Source organism: Gorilla gorilla, chromosome 13 (assembly GCF_029281585.2).
Source record: "Gorilla gorilla gorilla isolate KB3781 chromosome 13, NHGRI_mGorGor1-v2.1_pri, whole genome shotgun sequence".
Lineage (NCBI taxonomy): Eukaryota > Metazoa > Chordata > Mammalia > Primates > Hominidae > Gorilla > Gorilla gorilla.
Genome location: NC_073237.2, coordinates 73,169,864 through 73,175,376, shown reverse-complemented (window position 1 = coordinate 73,175,376; position 5,513 = coordinate 73,169,864). Strand labels below are relative to the sequence as shown.

At 45.1% G+C, this 5,513-nt stretch overlaps 1 pseudogene; it reads right to left on the bottom strand.

The window, feature by feature from the left end:
• Positions 1 to 573: 573 nt before the first annotated feature.
• On the bottom strand, positions 574 to 5,172 carry LOC101150012 (acyl-protein thioesterase 2-like; annotated as a pseudogene).
• Between the last annotated feature and the right edge of the window lie 341 nt (positions 5,173 to 5,513).

Here is a 5,513-nt window from a genome sequence, read left to right as displayed (position 1 = left end):
AGCTGAGGAAAGACCCCCTTGAAAGACTCCACCTCCTCACCAACACTCTTGCCCAGGGATGGGGAGCCCAAAGCAGCAAGGGGGCCCTGGGGCCATGGCCATGTTTATGATTGAGAAGCAGCTGGAGTAAAGGGAGGAGAGACACATGATTATCTGGGCAGAATCAGTTGGGGCAGGGACCTGGGAGGGTCCCATGGGCCAAACCCTGAGGTCACAGGAGGAGACCCAAAGCAGGGCTAGTGAGTGAGGTCCTGAGTGAGTGGGTCAGCAGCTGGGGCCCTTTCTCCAGCTGCCTACAGCCCCTCCAACACTGCTACCAGGGGGGCCTGCCTTCAGGGAAATGGGGTAAGAAAGCAGCCCACCCTTGCTGCAGATAGAGCTAAGTGGCTGAGGCCAGTAAGGAAGGGCTGGCCAGGCCTTGCCACCTGCCCCAGAAGTCTGTGGGAAGAGGACAGGTCAGGAAGGGTGGGGACAGGGGCTCAACAGGCTCAGATCCAAGATGGTGCCAAGGTTCCAGCTTGTTTGCTGGGTCCCCCATGAGGTAGGGACTGCACTGGGGACTAGTGACTCTAGTTAGATAGGAGACAGCAGCTTCTCAAGAAATTCCTTCACAGCTGCCATGTCCTAAGGACAAGAGCTGTGCATGACACCGGGATATGTCTTGAGCTGGACTCCGGCAGGTATGACAACAGAACGGAGCTTCTCGGCCATCAGGGCCCCAAACCATATGGGCAGCATGGGGATCAGCTTCCCATGGCACTAAAGAATCGTCAGGTCCTTGGCACTGCTGTTGACTGCCTGGGGGAAGGCCCAGAGCAGAGGCAGCCAGAAACTCAAAGCCACAATGCCAGCCAGAGGGCTGGGTGGAGGGGCAGAGCCCCGCCCTGTGAAAAACTACCCAGGACAATTTGATTGGCAGGGACCACATTCTTCATCTAGTGCTCAGTCAAGTCCTTGACTTGGGGGAGGGGGCATGACTGGATGTGGGGAAGCTGCCAAGGGGCCCAGGAAGGGAGCCAGACAGGGGCACTGCCCAGTGCTTTCCTGGGGGGACAGGGAAGGGAGGAGGCTGAGGAGAGGCTGGGACCTTAAGTTCTCTGCTGCCTTCTTGATGCCAGCCTCGTCCTCTGAGGCACCTGGACTCAGCCCCATCAGGTCAAACTAGGAGGGCATCACCGTCTTCATGTTCAGTGTCACAGGGATCCTAGGCACAAGGGGACAGATATGGATGTACTTGACATGAGGGAGCTGGATGGTGGACAGGGCTCAGCCCAGCTGTGCCTTTAGGAGGGATGGGAGAAGAGGCATCAATGGAAGAAGAGAGTAGTATAGTTTCTTTAGACCCGAATTCAGGTTTATAATTTCTTTCCTCGGCAGTGTCCAATCTGTTGTTAAGCTTGTACACTTAATTCTTCATTACTGGTATAATTTTTACTTTCAGCATTTCCATTTATTTCTTTTTATACTTTCCATCTCTTTGCTGAAATCCTCATGTGCTCATGTGTTCTGTCCACATTGTCTATCAGAAGCTTTAACATGTTTATTTTAAAGTTCCTGTGTAATAATTCCTTTGTCTGGATCTGTTTCCAATGATGGTTTTTTTCACTTAACCTCTCATATATCACATTTTCTTGTTGCTTCATGTGACTAATAATTTTTGATTGTGTGGTAGTCATTTTCCTTAAATAACAGTAGAGGTGGAGATAAAGAACATTTACTCCCATAAAAGGACACACTCCTTCTTCTCTCAGGCTCTGAGTAAGGCACACTAATTTGTCATTGATTTGGGTCTGGGCTTTGTTGCCATTTTAGTTTGATTCCATTCTCCACTGGCTTCAAATGTTTTGAGGGTAGAATCAGGACTTTCTTTTCAGTAAGAATTAGAGTCTGAACACTGGTGAATTTCCAGGGATCTCCTTTTGCTTTACAGATGGACTGTCTGAATTTTGAACCCTGGGAGATCTCTCTTTGCTTTACAGCCTGGCCGTCTGCTTTTGGGGTCTTTGGGAAGTTCTTGTTGCTTTCCACTTGTGCCTGTAGGGGTCTATGCCTGGGGATATCTGGTTTGCTACCTTACTCACAGTCTTTGGAAGGCTGCTGCAGTTAACTCAAGAAGGCTGGGTTGCCTCAAAGGGATTTCTTTCTTACAGGTGTTCTGCCGCATCCCAGGCTGTGCTCCCTGGCACTCAGTATGGGCCCATGTGCCTTAGCTATTTATTAACATAGGACACACATTTTCCCCCAATGTACTGTCTTCACTTAATATATCCTAGAGATCGCTCTATATCCAGATACTTCTCAGTACTTTTTATGACTGCACAGTATCTCATTGTACAGCTCTAACAAGTTGTTCAGTCATTACTTTTAATGGAAAGTTTGATGTTTTCAGTCATTTGTTATCATAATAGTGCTGCAATAAATAGCATTTCATATTTTTTCCAGTCAGTCTTTGAGATAGATACCTAGAGGTTAATCGCTTCATCAGAGAATAAGTGAATTTGTAGTTTTGGAGGATTTGTGTGAGAGGAGGGAGAGAAGACATTCCAGGCAAGGGGAACAGAGTAAACAAAGGTATTGAGGTGGAGACATGCCAGTTCATTCAGGGCATTAAGAGACAACTGGTCTGGTTAGTATGAGGTATATAGAGGGCAGGAAGCTGGGTGATGGCATCAATACCCGTGATACTGATAGTTGCTGTGTGCAAGTGGGCTTGACTGCTAAGGCAACATCTTTGTACTTCTGTCCTATTGGTACTAGGAAAACACTGCCTGATTTTGACAAAGAAAATGACATGCTCCAAATGACATTTTAGAGAGATGAATATTGCCAAGTTGTGCATGATAATTGGAGAACTGTCTTGAGCCATGGAAACTGACTAAGTGATTAATGGAATATTCCATTCATATGGATGTTCAGAGCTACTAATGGGAAGAAGAGAGAAAATGGTCCCAAATCTCTGAGGAATTCTTCCCCTCTGTAAGCTGTTCATGCTCATGCTTCCTTCTCCTAGGAGCTTCTGGCACTTACGTGCAAAATTTTTTCCTTCATGAGTGGTTGTGTGTGACTTATGAAGGACAAAAGAGCAATGCGTCTTATGCTACCATAGGGAGAAATGTTACTCAGAGGTAATTGGAATACTAAGGCAGAATTCAATATAGTATATGGCTCTCATCGGTATGAAGAGAAGAAGAAATTCTTCCTGGAAATCATCTTCTGTTAGGACTTCATTCATTAGGTTAAAGTGATCTTTAACTTTTGAGGGGTTAAAGATGTGTATCAGCGATGACAAATGAGGGTGTGCTGTAGGAACAAATAGCCGTATGATCTCCTTGGAATAAAACATCAAAGCTTTTTTTTTTCCTCACACTACATGTCCATTTTGGATTGGCAGGAGGGACTGGCCAATTGCAGACCCTCAGGGGCCTGAGCTAATGGAGTTGCTGCCATTTTGACTATTGCCAACCATGATACCAGAGGGAAATGAAATGTGGTAAGCTTTGTCTCTTAAGGTTTCTGTCCAAAAGTGCCCCAAGTCACGCTCACATTTCAGTGCCCCAAGTCACATGGACGTATTTGCTTCTAGAGGTGGGACAGTGCCGTCTGCTTATGGGCCAGGAAGAGAGAAAAGCAAAAGATGTGTGATCACCCTGATGACTGGCAGAGAATTACTCTAATAATCTTATAAAAGCTGTGGACTCTCCCTCCCACAATATGCACAGATGTACACATTCCTGGTACAATTTCATTTTAATTTCAAGTGGTTCACAGGCGTCCTGAAGCCTATATACTGATTCTGTAAAGATCCAACTAAAGGATGAGAACTATACTTCCAAATTATATATTCGTTGCTAATTTCTCTACCAATATTTACCTATGAGCTTTCTCACTCTCTTGCTCTCTTAAAAGCAATCTCAGTTCTTTTCACTTACTATGTGAAGTGCTATAAGGATCTAAACAGTATTAGATTCTGGGAATATATTCTAGAGCAGCATAATCTGGCACAATAAGTGAAACTGTCACTTGACAATACTATCACTTCTTAGCAATGTGATTAGTCAAATTGTCAATGAGATTGGGGCAAAGTACTTAACATCCTGCATCTCAATTTTGTCTCCTCTAAAATAGAAATCATAAAACCTTCTTCACAGGGTTGTTGAATATTTAAAAGGATGGATATTTATGGGTTAGGACCAATATGTACTTTGTCATCTATAACTTTGCAAAGTTGGGTGGTGTTGTGTAGGTATGGGCTGGAGAAAAGTGGTGATACCCGTGGTTCAAAGGGTTATTAGAAGAAGGTGGTCTTGTGTAATACTACAAAAAGACATAGGCTGTGCCCCTCCTGTTGATTTATAGCCAAGTTGCAGAAGCAAACATATGAGACCATTGAAAATGGAAAGAAATCATAAGACTAGTATGGATCATTGCCAAGTGATTACTTCAGAAAATAAGTGCTTTAAATTCAGACCAGGAGGAGATTGCTATTAGTGGGAGGGATCATGGGAAGACTTTGTGGAAGAGGTGAGGTTTGAACTTGAAGGATTGAATTTGGGTTGGTGGTGTAGAGGTGGAAGCCATTTTGCTCAGAGGGAATGATGGAACAAAGCACAGAATTAAACGAGACGATGCATGTGAACGTATATGGGGTTGTTGAGCATCTAGGAAACGCCTCACAGGATAGTAACGACCAGGTTCAGGCCAGAAGTGGGGGAGTGGGTGCTTGGGGAGTGGGTGCTTAGGCACTGGGGCACTTGGAAGGGGTTTGGTGTATGAGAAGATGAGATCCCACATGGGTAATAGGCTGGGGCTAGTCCTGGGCAATTCCGAAATTTCAGTCCACCTTCTATTACTGATTAGCACCATTGTCCCTCAGGAAGCCAGAGTTCCAGCAAGTTCTTCCACTTCTTCTAGGAAAACCTAAGTAGTATATGTAATCCACCATTCCAGGGGTATTTGCATTTTAGTAGGGAGCAAAATCATAAGCTAAAGTCACATATCCACATGCTGAATGAGTGAAGTACTTTAAGTGGTGATAGGAGTTTGGGTGGCCTTCCAAATCCATGCATCTTGTTTGCAGCTGCCATTACCAAAGCTGCCCCACACTTCATTGACACTCTGAGGCTCACTCCTTGAATCAAATGCTTGCCATTTCTGCCCCCTGATAACCGTCATTATGAACAGGAGGCTCGGAAAGCAATACTGAGCAGAGTGTTCATCCCCAGCTTTGAAGAACCAGCTCAGTGTTAATATCTTCCCTAGTTTACCTAAAGTGATTTTTTAAAAAATTTATTCTTATTATTTTTTAGAGATAGGGTCTTGCCCGGTCACCCAGGCTGGAGTGCAGGGGCATGATCATAGGCCACTGTAGCCCTAAACTCCTGGGCTCAGGTGATCCTCTCTCCTCAGCCTCCAGAGTAGCTGGGGATACAGACATGCCACCATGCCCAGCTAATTTAAATAATGTTTTTTTGTAGAGACGGGGTTTCTCTATGTTGCCCAGGCTGGTCCCAAAC